The sequence below is a fragment of the Triticum aestivum genome, chromosome 7D, assembly GCF_018294505.1.
Source record: "Triticum aestivum cultivar Chinese Spring chromosome 7D, IWGSC CS RefSeq v2.1, whole genome shotgun sequence".
Taxonomy (NCBI): Eukaryota; Viridiplantae; Streptophyta; class Magnoliopsida; order Poales; family Poaceae; genus Triticum; species Triticum aestivum.
Window position 1 is genome coordinate 509,435,493 of NC_057814.1, and position 15,283 is coordinate 509,450,775.

Consider the following 15,283-nt stretch of genomic DNA (forward strand, 5'->3'; position numbering starts at 1 on the left):
TTCGTATTTTATCTTTGTCGTATCATGAAAGGTCAGTACAGGCCTTCATCCACATGATTGTGCAGTGTGCTTTGAGATGTTGTGCTACTTGTATTGGTACTGTTTTAAATAAATGTTGAATTGAAGCTACTGTATTGCTGTCTTTTCCCATTAAGTAGTGAACAGAAATGGGACCAACCCAGACATGATGCTTGTTGCTTTGTTGCAACAAACTCTGCATCACCCCCTTTATAAGTAGATGGAAGCACATGTTGTTGTTGTGCCCACTCTCCCCTGGAACTGTTTATGCTTTTTGTTAATCAAATGTCGCTGGTAAAATTAAGCAATGCCACTCTCAGAATTAACTACTGAATCTTAGTTCAAAACTGCAACACTTGTTAGGGATTGGCGGGATTACCATTTTTGTGGCCGCATTTTTCATCCTCCTTTATTGGCCAGTAATTGCTTCCTTTTTTGCCTCTGTTAAAACAGGGATATCTATTCAACTAGTTGCTATTGCGACATTTTGCTTCGCTTGATTTTGGTGGAACTGCACAAAATGAGACCGGATTTCCATATATGTGTTGAGATCTCTCTCAGGTCTTCCTCACGAGTTGTTTCAAATCTTGGTCTTGAAAGGTCAGTACCGACTTTCCTCAGAATTAACTACTGAATCTTAGTTCAAAACTGCAACACTTGTTAGGGATCGGCGGGAGTACCATTTCTGTTAGGGATCAGCCAGAGTACATGTTTAAGAAATGTATTGTTCAGATAATGTCTCTGTTATTATATATCAGTTACAGTGTTTTACAAATGGTATATCCTGCTTTGTAGTTCTTTCTACATGTTTAACCAAGGTATTATTAAGATAATGCCACTGTTAAAATGAATCAGTCGCATTGTTTTAGGAATGGTACTTTTGTGCTTTGTCATTCTTTATACATGTTGAAACAAGGTATTGTTAAGATAATGTCTCAGTTAATATGAATGAATCACACTGATTGAGAATTCCTACTCTCCTGCTTTGTTTCCCATTAAGATAAGGTAGATCAGTTGATGTTTTTCTTCTGTGAGTACAAGTCATCAATCGTTATTTCTCAGTAATTGTTTCCCTTATACCTATTGTTGCTTACAGGGATATCAAAATTAAAGCTCGGTTTTATTCCGACTTTGATTTTAGTTGAACTGCACAAAAGGAGCCAATGTGTCTAAGGCAAACTGCTGCATTAGTGGGTCCAGTTGGTCTTACCACTTTGCAGAAAGAAGCAGTCACTGTTTGCGCTACATTACACAAGGAATGATCAAGAAGCTTTACAGAGTATTAGTAGACGCTGGTGACATGACTAGTCTGCAGAGAGCATAGGAAACTCTACAACACGTGGAGTGCACTGGGCAAAAAGTGCCCAAACAAGTACAAGAAGCCAGGACAGGACTCCAAATCTGTCAATGTCATTCTAAGAAACAATGATGGGGCATCTGGGTATGGTAATCTGTTTACCATACTTTCAGTTTGTTAATCCACCGATTGGTGGGTTGACACTGGGGCCAATATTCATGTGTGTGCTGATGTGTCTTTGTTTTCTTGCAGCATATAAATACGAAATCCACAGGGATGCTCAGCTTGATTTTAGTGGAACTGCACAAAATGTTCAGATGGTTTGTGTCCTCCATAATACTTCATCATGCACAATACATCGAATGGTTCTCTAATCATTCGTCGTCACCTTGAGCTACCGGACTATATGTTTGAATGGAGCTGCCAGCGTCGGCCATTAATAAGGGTAAGAAGAAAGACAAAAAGAGAGATGGCTGCTTTACTTGTGGTTCGGAGGAACACTGGGCAAACAAGTGCCCAAACAAGTACCAAGAAGCCAGGACAGGACTCCAAGTCTGTCAATGTCACTCTAAGCAACAATAATGGGGCATCTGGGTATGGTAATCTGTTTATTGTACTTTCAGTTTGTTAGTCCACCAATTGGTGGGTTGACACTGGGGCCAATATTCATGTGTGTGCTGATGTGTCTTTGTTTTCTTGCAGCATATAAATACGAAATCCATAGGGATGCTCAGCTTGATTTTAGTGGAACTGTACAAAATGTTCAGATGGTTCGTGTCCTCCATAATACTTCATCATGCACAATACATCAAATGGTTCTCTAATCATTCATCGTCACCTTGAGCCACCGGACTATCAGATGACAAACTAATGACAAACCCTGCCCGTTCCACAATCATAGGCATTACATATTTTGAATGGGAAAAGCTTGTCAAAGTTTAATCATTGATGTTAGCAAGAAGACATTAGTTTAATATATTGGAATCGGAAAACCTTGTCAATTTTTGCTCATTGATGTTAGCCAGAAGACATGCATTTGATATTTTTGAGTGGGACGCCCTTTGCTGTGAGCAACGTCGATCGTTTTTTCCTATTCCTGTCTTCAGTGTCTTCAGTTCAGAAGTAAATATTTTCTCTGCTGAGATGCATAGTCACATGAATGTTGACTTATGTAAGGTATTTTAAGAGTTTGTTCTGAATGTTTTCTATGTAATGCTAGGCCTTGTGAGTTTTATTGCAAAGTTGAGCTTGGAATGTTGTGGCATGCGGCATCACGAGCTGTTCACCGTGCCTCCTGAGAATAATGCTTCATATTGTTTTGCATGTTGATCTAATGCCCGTGATTTGCATGTTAAGAAGATCATCCTCTTTTGTTGTTTCTGTGCTTAAGAAGTTCATTGTCTTATGTTTCATTCATAGCCTATACGACAACTCGGGTAGGTTAGAGGTGAAACCATATGATCTTCCGACCAACTCATCATCTTAGGTCGTGATTGGATCATCGTTTTCCAACCAAAATCGGTTGTAAAACTGGCGCTTGTAAATAAAAGCAGATGGTGTCGGGCGAAGCGCTTGGTTGGTCGATTTCGACTAGTAAAATATACACTAGTCTCTCAAATTACACACGTAACCCACCGGTTTTACTTACAGACCTCGGGCCCTCGGTTTCATTACGCCTGTATTTTACGCGTTGTTTCCGATGACGAGTAAATTACACTTGTATCTTAATACAGGTGTGAAATAAACTAGAGCTCCCAAGCACGGCCTTACCGTTTCATGCCTTCTCAGTCTCTCGAAGGTGCTCATATGTGTCCGATGATCCTGGCTTCCTGAATGAGCAGCGGACGCTGTATCAGACCATCTGTAGGGCCCGCGAGGCCCTCTCCGTCGTCCTTCGAGTTGTTGTGCTATCCATGGCGCCGAGCATTGTCAACATGGTCAGCGAACATGAGGATTCAGGAGATGACTTTATTTTGATTGGATGATAGTAGGGACCCACTAGGGCCATAGCCGTACGTACGCAAGTGCCTCCTTATTATGTACAACTATATATTTTTTTCTTCCTCCTGGTTTCCTGACATCACGGTCCCACACCATTGTCAACCTATGTAGTCAATAAACGAGAGAATTGCACAAGGAGCGGCCGATAGCTGGGACCAAGCAGCTCGAGCAGTATTTGTGTTTTTGAGGTGTGAGCACTGCAGAGTTTTTCTTGAGCGATGTTTTCATTGTTGTTCAGAGGAGAGCAGGGTATTAACTGGGCGGGCTGTGGCCCGTCTAGCCCAGCCCAGATATCCAGCCCAGATATTAATTTATTTCAAGCTGAAAATGGCTAGCCCAGCTATACTTTTTTTGAGGAATACCCAGGCAAGGTCAACTTGTTATTCTCTGCCCCGCTGGGCTGCAAATCTTTACTAGGAGGGATGCATTAGGCTTAACAGGAAAATGGGCTTTAATAAAATGGGATGTAATTATAAAAATTGGGCAGTAACTATAAAAAAATGCACCAAACACGTAATTAGTTTATAAAATATTATTTTTGTATTTTGAAAATTTTAATTTCATTAATTGATGCGCGCGCAATGTTTCGTTGGATTTTTACGTAATACAAATTTATGTTGAAATTTTATTTAGTCTGACTAGAAATTTCGGGATAAAGATATTTCGGATCCCATCAAAATGTGGGAATTTTTTTAATTCTGTTTGAACGGTTGGTTGAAATTATTAATCGTTGTCCTTGCTAGAAAATGGGTTGTACTTCTAACAAACTGTAAATGGGCTGTAGTTAATTCCATTAGAATTCCAAAATGGGCTGTACATTCTTACAAATCGCAAATGGGCTATAAGTTCTCCGTCACACACTTGTGGGCCTACTAAATTGACGTGTCCCCTAAAAAAGTAAGTTGACGCGTATGCAAGCCTTTGTCAACTTATAGTCAATACACGGTTCTAGCAGCAGTGGCCGTTGGATGTCCATCCAACGGATGTCGTGCTTCTTCTTCAATCTCGGATATTCTAGCTTCAGCTGCCCAAAAAATGATTCCTCCCCCTGACATCTGGGGCGCACCGTTTTGGAGGCTGACCTGTGGGCCTACTAAGTTGACGCGTACTAAGGGCTTTGTCAACTTAGTCATTATAAACGATTCTAGCTGCAGTGACTGTACGATGTCCATCCAATGGCCATCGTGCTTCTTCAACCTCTGGTCTTCTTGCTCCAGCCGCCCAAAGCAGCACCGGTCGTGCCGCCTGCTCCTGCCTCCCGTGGCCGGCTGTGCTACCGCGGCCTCACCGCCCCCTACTACTCCCACCGCTGGCCAGGCCATCCCTCTACTCACCCACACCCCTTGTTATTCTGTGGCGACGACAGCCTCACATCGCAGCCGAACCAGTGAACCCTCGTACTCCTCTCCGCATGGGCATCCACTGCCGCGTCTTCCCCAGCTCCGCGTCGTCCCATTCCTAAGCCTCGCCGTCGTCCACCGCCCTGGTGCTCTCGGCGCGGCGTGGTCAACGTGGTCAATGAACGACATCCATCGGACGCGGACTCTACGTGGAGAGGCTGACAGCTGGGTCCACGGCCGCACACAAGGAAATTTCTCCTTATTACGCACAAAATAATGATTCCTCCACCCGACATCTGGGACCCACCGGAAGGGCCTCTGTATTTCGCGAAAAAATGTTCCCCCCGGGACAGGTCGGACCCACCAACTATATCTTCGCACGCAGGAAAGTGCCTCCTTATTACTCACAAAAAAATGAATACCCCCCTGCTCGCTATGACCCAGCATAGTGGGAGGCCGACTTGTGGGCCTACTAAGTTGACGGGAATGGAGGGCTTTGTCAACTTTGTCAATATGAACGATTCTAGCTCCAGTGACTATACGATGTCCATCCAACGGCCGTAGTGCTTCTTCAACCTCTGGTCTTCTTCCTCCAGCCGCCCAAACAAGCGTCGGGCGTGCCGCCTGCTCCTGCCTCCCGTGTCCGGCTGTGCTGCCACCGCTGGCCATGCCATCCCTCTATACTCACCCACACCTCTTGTTATTCTCTGGCGACGGCAGCCTCACACCGTAGCCGAAGCAGCCAACCAACGTACTCCCCTCCGCGTGGGCATCCACTGCCGCGTCTTCCCCGGCTCCGCGTCGTCCCCTTCCTAGGCCTTGCCGTTGTCCACCGCCTTGGTGCTCTTGGCGCGGCGTGGTCAATGTGGTCAACGACTGACTTCCATCGGAAGTGTATTGTACGTGAAGAGGCTGACAGCTGGGTCCACGGCCCCAGCAAGGAAGTGCCTCCTTATAACGAGGAAAATAATGATTCCTCCACCTGACAGCAGGGACCCACCAGACAGGCCACCGTATTTCACGAAAAAAACATTTCCCCCTGACTGCTGGGACCCACCAGCTACATCTTTGCACGCAAGGAAGTGCGTCCATATTACGAGCAAAAAAATGATTCGCCCCCTGACTGCTAGGACCCACCAGCTACATCTTCGCACGCAAGGAAGTGCCTGACAATCAGGACCCACCTGGTCGAAGCGCGCGTAGAGTTGTCATTCTGGTCACGAACGTGTACGTACATACTGGTCGATGTAGAGGCGCGCACGTGTCGTAGTAGAGGCGCGCACGTAGCATGTACACGTATGTACTGTGGCCAGGGTGCAAGAAAGAAAATACGGCCACGTACGTACATACGGGCGGGGTTTCGAACGCCTACTCTCGCATACATACGGCTAGGGCTCGTGTACATGGCTGGGTCGGAACGGAGAAGCCGCGCCATCGTCGTGTTCATGGGGAGGCAACCAGCTGGGTCAGAATGGAATTCGTCGTCGTCTTCATCGGGAGCCAACCGGCTTGGACGGAACAACAGATGGAAACGAGGCCTGGCGTACCGCAGAACGGAGAAAACGGCCTTGTGTTCGACCAGCCACAGTCGAAACGGGATCCTATTCATCGGGAGGGATCTGGCGTACCGCAAAACGGAGGAAACAGACCTCCTACGGTCGAAACGGGGACCTGTTGATCGGGAGGGGCGTGGCATATGGCAAAAAAGAGGAAACAGACTTGTGTTGGAGCGCTACGATCGAAAAGGGGGTCCTGTTCATCGGGAGGGGTGTGGGGTACCGCGAAACGGGACTCCACGGGATACTGTTCATCTCCACAGTCGACTGCCTCCACAGGCTACAGTTCATCCACCGTCGACTGCCTCCACGGGCTCCTGTTCATCCACCGTCAACCTCCTCCAGTCTCCACCTGCGACTGTTCATCCACGGGCTCCTGTTCATCCAGCCTCCACTGCTCCTCCACTGGCTACTGTTCAGCCAACCCTCTCCACGGGGTCCTGTTCAACCACCCCTCCACAGGCTACTGTTCATCCAGCCCTCCACCGGCTACTGTTCAACCAGCCCTCCACCGGCTACTGTTCAACCAGCCCTCCACGGGGTCCTGTTCATCATGCCCTCCACGGGGTCCTGTTCATCCACCGGCTCGATCGATCGGGGTACTGTTCATCCAACGGCAACGGCCTCTACTACCACGGGGTCCTGTTCATCCAACCCCCCACCGGGAACTGTTCATCCAAACCCCCTCAACAATGCTCACTGTTCATCAAGGGAAGGAGGCAGCAGTGTTCGATCGGCTTCAGTTAGCAGCAGTAGCGAAGGAATCACTCGGGTTCAGTTAACAGCAAGGGATCGATCGCTCGGGTTCAGTAACATAGCTAGTGCAATCGCTCAGGTTCAGTTAGAGCCCAACGCCTCGCACACACGCGCGTATGTACGAGAGAAACGCGCATCGCTCGGCCCCCGACCACCCACCGTAACCGGGAACTCCCCGATATTTTCCTCGCCCTCGCTTCTACCACGGTTTTTTCCATCATGGACGGCCCAAAGAATGTCATGCAGTTGCGTCTCCGGCCCGTCAAGTAGAGACATACTAGTGACACTCTATTTGTCTATGTATTCACACATGTACTAAGTTTCCGGTTATTACAATTCTAGCATGAATAATAAACATTTATCATGATATAAGGAAATATAAATAACAACTTTATTATTGCCTCTAGGGCATATTTCCTTCAGTCTCCCACTTGCACTAGAGTCAATAATCTAGATTACATAGTAATGATTCTAACACCCATGGAGTCTTGGTGCTGATCATGTTTTGCTCGTGAGAGAGGGTTAGTCAACGGGTCTGCAACATTCAGATCCGTATGTATTTTGCAAATCTGTATGTCTCCCTCCTTGACTTGATCGCGGATGGAATTGAAGCGTCTCATGATGTGTTCGGTTCTCTTGTGAAATCTGGATTCCTTTACCAAGGCAATTGCTCCAGTATTGTCACAAAAGATTTTCATTGGACCCGATGCACTAGGTATTACACCTAGATCGGATATGAACTCCTTCATCCAGACTCCTTCATTTGCTGCTTCCGAAGCAGCTATGTACTCCGCTTCACACGTAGATCCTGCCACAACGCTCTGCTTGGAACTGCACCAACTGACAGCTCCACCATTCTATATAAATATGTATCCGGTTTGTGACTTAGAGTCATCCGGATCAGTGTCAAAGCTTGCATCGACGTAACCATTTACGATGAGCTCTTTGTCACCTGCATAAACGAGAAACATATCCTTAGTCTTTTCAGGTATTTTAGGATGTTCTTGACCGTTGTCCGGTGATCCACTCCTGGATTACTTTGGTACCTCCCTGCTAAACTAATAGCAAGGCACACATCAGGTCTGGTACACAACATTGCATACATGATAGAACCTATGGCTGAGGCATAGGGAATGACTTTCATTTTCTCTCTATCTTCTGAAGTGGTCGCGCATTGAGTCTGACTCAATTTCACACCTTATAACACAGGCAAGAACCCTTTCTTTGACTGATCCATTTTGAACTTCTTCAAAACTTTATCAAGGTATGTGCTTTGTGAAAGTCCAATTAAGCGTCTTGATCTATCTCTATAGATCTTGATGCCCAATATATAAGAAGCTTCACCGAGGTCTTTCATTGAAAAATTCTTATTCAAGTATCCTTTTATGCTATCCATAAATTCTATATTATTTCCAATCAACAATATGTCATCCACATATAATATTAGAAATGCTATAGAGCTCCCACTCACTTTCTTGTAAATACAGGCTTCTCCAAAAGTTTGTATAAAACCACATTCTTTGATCACACTATCAAAGTGTATATTCCAACTCCGAGAGGCTTGCACCAGTCCATAAAGGGATCACTGGAGCTTGCACACTTTGTTTGCACCTATAGGATCGACAAAACCTTCTGGTTGCATCATATACAACTCTTCTTTAAGATATCCATTAAGGAAAGCAGTTTTGACATCTATTTGCCAAATTTCATAATCATAAAATGCGAAAATTGCTAACATGATTCGGGCAGACTTCAGCATCGCTACGGGTGAAAGGGTCTCATCGTAGTCAACTCCTTGAACTTGTCAAAAACCTTTCGCAACAAGTCGAGCTTTGTAGACAGTAACATTACTGTCAACGTCAGTCTTCTTCTTGAAGATCCATTTATTCTCTATGGCTTGCCGATCATCGGGCAAGTCAACCAAAGTCCACACTTTGTTCTCATACATGGCTCCCATCACAGATTTCATGGCCTCAAGCCATTTCGCGGAATCTGGGCTCATCATCGCTTCCTCATAGTTCGTAGGTTTGTCATGGTCAAGTAACATGACCTCCAGAACAGGATTACCGTACCACTCTGATGCGGATCATACTCTGGTTAACCTACAAGGTTCAGTAGTAACTTGATCTGAAGTTCGTAGGTTTGTCATGATCACCATTAGCTTCCTCACTAATTGGTGTAGGAATCACTGGAACTGATTTCTATGATGAACTACTTTCCAATAAGGGAAAAGGTACAATTACCTCATCAAGTTCTACTTTCCTCCCACTCACTTCTTTCGAGAGAAACTTCTTCTCTAGAAAGGATCCATTCCTAGCAACGAATATCTTGCCTTCGGATCTGTGATAGAAGGTGTACCCAACAGTCTCCTTTGGGTATCCTATGAAGACACATTTCTCCAATTTGGGTTTGAGCTTATCAGGTTGAAGCTTTTTCACATAAGCATCGCAACCCCAAACTTTAAGAAACGACAGCTTAGGTTTCTTGCTAAACCACAGTTCATATGGTGTCGTCTCAACGGATTTAGATGGTGCCCTATTTAATGTGAATGCAGTCGTCTCTAAAGAATAACCCCAAAATGATAGCGGTAAATCAGTAAGAGACATCGTAGATTGCACCATATCCAATAAAGTACGGTTACGATGTTCGGACACACTATTACGCTATGGTGTTCCAGGTGGCGTGAGTTGCGAAACTATTCCACATTGTTTCAAATGAAGACGAACTCATAACTCAAATATTCTCATCCACGATCAGATTGTAGAAACTTTATTTTCTTGTTACGATGATTTTCCACTTCACTCTGAAATTCTTTGAACTTTTCAAATGTTTGAGACTTATGTTTCATTAAGTAGATATACCCATATCTGCTCAAATCATCTATGAAGGTCAGAAAATAACGATACCTACCGCGAGCCTCAACACTCATCAGACCACATACATCGGTATGTATTATTTCCAATAAGTCAGTTGCTCGCTCCATTGTTCCGGAGAACGGAGTCTTAGTCATCTCGCCCATGAGGCATGGTTCGCAAGCATCTTGTGATTCCAAAAGCCCATCCGCATGGAGTTTCTTCATGCGCTTTACACCAATATGACCTAAACGGCAGTGCCACAAATAAGTTGCACTATCATTATTAACCTTGCATCTTTTGGCTTCATATGAATATGTGTATCACTACAATCGAGATTCAATAAAAATAGACCACTCATCAAGGGTGCATGACCATAAAAGATATTACTCATATAAATAGAACAACCATTATTCTCTGATTTAAATGAATAACCATCTCGCATGAAACAAGATCCAGATATAATGTTCATGCTGAACGCTGGCACCAAATAACAATTATTTAGGTCTAAAACTAATTCCGGCGGTAGATGTAGAGGTAGCGTGCCGACGGCGATCACATCGACTTTGGAACCATTTCCCACACGCATCGTCACCTCATCATTAGCCAATCTTCGTTTAATCCGTAGCCCCTGTTTCGAGTTGCAAATATGAGCAACAGAACCAGTATCAAATACCCAGGCGCTACTACGAGCATTAGTAAGGTATACATCAATAACATGTATATCAAATATACCTTTCACTTTGCCATCCTTCTTATCTGCCAAATACTTGGGGTAGTTCCGCTTCCAGTGGCCAGTCCCTTTGCAGTAGAAGCACTCAGTTTCAGGCTTAGGTCCAGACTTGGGCTTCTTCACTTGAGCAGCAACTTGCTTTCCGTTCTTCTTGAAGTTCCCCTTCTTCCCTTTTCCCTTTTTCTTGAAACTAGTGGTCTTGCTAACCATCAACACTTGATGCTCCTTCTTGATTTCTACCTCCGTAGCCTTTAGCATCGCGAAGAGCTCGGGAATTGTCTTATCCATCCCTTGCATATTATAGTTCATCACGAAGCTTTTGTAGCTTGGTGGCAGTGATTGAAGAACTCTGTCAATGACACTATCATCAGGAAGATTAATTCCTAGTTGAGTCAAGTGATTCTGGTACCCAGACATTCTGAGTATATGTTCACTGACAGAACTATTCTCCTCCATTTTGCAACTATAGAACTTATTGGAGACTTCATATCTCTCAATTCGAGCATTTGCTTGAAATATTAATTTCAACTCTTGGAACATCTCATATGCTCTATGACGTTCAAACGTCTTTGAAGTCCTGATTCTAAGCCGTAAAGCATGGCACACTGAACTATCAAGTAGTCATCAGCTTTGCTCTACCAGATGTTCACAACGTCCGGAGTTGCTCCTGCAGCGGGTCTTGCACCTAGCGGTGCTTCCAGGACGTAATTCTTCCGTGCAGCAATGAGGATAATCCTCAAGTTACGGACCCAGTCCATGTAGTTGCTACCATCATCTTTCAACTTAGCTTTCTCTAGGAACGCATTAAAATTAAAGAGAACGGTAGCACGGGCCATTGATCTACAACAACATAGACATGCAAAAACTATCAGGTACTAAGTTCATGATAAATTAAAGTTCAATTAATCATACTACTTAACAAATCCCACTTAGATAGACATCCCTCTAGTCATCTAAATGATCACGTGATCCAAATCAACTAGGGATTTTTACATCTGTGCCCCTGGTTCCTTAGCCATACTCATTCATCTCCACGCTCTTAACTTTTGCTCACTTTTCCCCACTCCCTTCCCCGAAACCCTCAGAACTGGTCACAAACAGTGGATGCCGTCGGGTCAGTGCTTTGACCGTTAACTCTGACAAGTGGGGCTGCGCTGACTGTGTCGCCCATTGGACCTGACGAGTGGGGTCACGGCAGACGGTGCCGCGGTTAGCCCGTTGGGCCATGGTTAGACTTGGGCCTTGCGCGCGCTGCAACGACAGAAGCCTATTATGCATGCACGACATGTACAGCTAGCCTACATGTATGCATGTAGCTAGCCTACCTGCATGCGCCACCGCCCGCCGCCATGATGCGCTGACCGGCCTCTTTTTCACGCGAGCCGCCACGACTGCTGACCGGCCTCATTTTCACGCGAGCCGCCACGGACGCATGGACGGTTTCGGCCGCTGGTTCGTATCATCTCCCACACGTGTCTCCTCGATGTAGAGCATTGTTTCACACTTTTCGATCCACTCGCATCTATTCAACATGGCAATTAAAACCTGTTGGCAATTAAAGTGGAATATCGATCCACGCGGCTCGTTTGAACGTAGCAAATCCAAAGCGCGACCGGTGCCACTCCCCTTCCCTTCCCCTTGCCCTATTTAAACCACCACCCCTCCACCTATTCTCCACACATCCATTTGCGCCGCGCCCTTCTCTTCTTCACGCAAACCCAGAGCACTCTCAAAGCGAGGCGAGGATGCAGTACAACGGCCCCACCTTCGAGCTCCCACCGACCGTGCCGGAGAGACGGTATCTGGCCGGCGTTGTCGTGGAGAAGACGCTCCACGTGTGGGCGTGCTCACGCTGGAGCGGTGCAAGGGGGTTTGCCGAGTGGTTCCTCCGTGCGGGTTTCTCCCACCTCCTGGCAGGCTCGCCGGTGATGTTCCGACTGGAGGAAGTGCGTACAAACTCCAGGACACCGCCGATAGGCTCACTGTCACCTTCACCAATAGATTTGATGCGTACTACCTCCTCGGCAAGGTGTTTTGGCGTGGATGTGAATTCATCGCATTCATAACCCACAACATCTTCACAAACTTCGACTACATCTTCCCCACTCACGATGGCATGCAGAGCCTCCCCTACTACATGCCAGGATGGCATGGAGAGGGAGTAGTGAAGAGAAGGCGTAGTGAAGATGGTGGTGAAGTCCCGGTCTCAATCGCGAGCTTGTCTTGACCTAGGGTGTTAGGGCTTTTTTATCTTTTATATATTTCTATCTTAATTATGTCATTGGTTGTGCCGTGAACTTTTAATCTCTGTCGTGTTATCCCCTAAGAACTTTGTTATGCTTGCTACCCTTATTTGATATGTCGTTGGTTATCAGTGTTTTTGCTTGCTATTTCTATCTTATTTGACGTGATATAAATCGCTAGATGGATATGGTGCCGCACACGAGCCCTTCTGCTAAATCAATCAATGATTGAGTATTCCTCAATGAAAACCAGCAAGTTTTCACCCATTTAGAGTAGGGTCAAGTTTTCGCATGCGCGGATAATGGAGTAGTTGAAGTGTCAAAAAGGAAACTAAAGCTAGAAAAATGAGCCATGTTGATGTCGAAAAGAAGAAGAAAAGATAATTTTGTTGAATTGTTGGTGGCCCTATTCCATATATTGTATGAACAAAAACAAGCTAATTTTTGAATAGTTTGTGGACTATGCTATGGTTTAGGGTACCCTATGTTTTATGTAAGAAGTATGCTATGGTTGCTACTTTTTATGTTATGGATGTATGCTTGCTACGTGAGATATCGGTCGATGGATATGGTGCCGTAGCCGAGCCGTAGACAAGCTCTCTAGATGGATATGGTGCCATAGCCGAGCCTAGACATGCTCTCTATATGGATATGCTGGCTAATGGTGCCACCGGACTTTATTTTTGATGTGGTTTCACATGGATATCATGATCTACATAATTAAGTCTGACATGTTCTTAATAAAAAAACAAAAAAAATCGTGTATAAAATATTTTTCTTGCAACAAAAACTTGTTTCTAATACCCGCATGTCAAAAAATGAAAGTGTTCTGCCGTAGGCTATATACAGAAGGAAATTGCCATGATATGTACAAATAAATTTGACATGTGCAAGTCCAACAATAAATCGATTTACCATCATGCACTATTTTTCTTCGGCATGGCAATAAATGGATTTACCACGGTAATAATCAAGGGAAAAAACAGAGCCAGCGTGTGGGCCTTCGACACTCAATGCAATGAGACGGCCCAACCAGAGCTTACCTTTAATTTGGGCCCTAGAACTTTGTTTTTTTCTTCTGCGGTCGGTGTTGTCTGGCGAAACTGAAGAAACTGAAAGTGTACAAAACTGACGGGTGCCCGAAACTGACATGATTCACAAATTAAGCAACACAGAGCATAGAGCACATGATCCACAAATTAAGCAACACAGAGCATAGAGCACATGATCCACTAATTTAAGCAAATCGTAGAGCACATGATCCACAACTTTAACCAAATCCTAGAGCACATGACACCACACTAATAACATCTCTAACGAGTGATGACCAGCAAGTATGCAAATCCTAGAGCAACTACACAAAAATAAAAGGGATAAAATCCTAAAGCTATCAGATTCGCCTGCTTGTTCAATTGAATCATTTGCTTCAAGTTCTTGTTCACCTCCTTTATTACCCCCTTCAGATCTGCATCCCCAACAGTCAGAGCAGCACTTTCAGAGACCAAATTCATTGTTGCTGACGGCAGATTGAGCTCCCGGGTTGGGGCCCCATTGAATTGAATCCGCTTAATGTAGTCATCCAGCCATTCAAAATGTGTGCATTTCTTCACGATCTGAAACGAAAACATGAACCCTAAATCCCAGATCGAAAGAATTAAAAGCAAATAGAAAATGAAATCAGAGAAAAATCATGAGATCTAACCTGCCCCTCTGGCTTGCTCTCGCATTTCACGAACTCGCCCCCATAGTTGCCATTCTTGACCTCCTTCGAATTCAATCGTATCAGTGGCGTGCTGCGTGGGCAGTTAGGACATCGCTCCATGGGAAGTGGACCATACTGGGTCAGGGGCGGGAGGCTGAAGTGGAGCTCGACATATCGCCCAAAGTCGCCAGAGAAGAAGAAGCAGAGGAGTGGCTCCTCTCGTCGCCGGAGAAGAAGAAGCAGAGGAGGAGTAGCTCCTCTCGTCGCTGCAGAATAAGCACCAAAATAAAGGGGGTACCCGAAGAAAGGGGAGGCACAACCAACAAGTCTCGCGGATCGCCCCACGATCCAACGATGCGGAGCCGTCCATGTGATCCAACGGCGCGGAGCCTGCTCGCAGCCTGCCCTCGGAATTACTTCTAGAAGACCACATCTGAGGGCTGTCGCTTGGCGCTAGGGTATGATCGGACGGCTGACGTTTGGAGCTAGGGTTAGGCGAAACCCCGCGGGGTTTAGAGGGGTTTTAAGTTGGTCAACGGGGTTTCAAAGGCTTTGACTGAGCATAAATAATTTAAAAAATCGAAAAAATATGAAACCTTCATCGTTCGTCGTTTTATAGGACACACGAATGAGGTAAAATACTAAACTTGGTATACGCACATTTAGAGAAAAAACCTAGCTAGCACGATCGAGGTAAAATGAGCACCATTAATTAAAAAATCAAAAAATATATAAAACATGCGCATAATGTTGTCTTGTGTGACATTCTACCAACCAAAAATCAT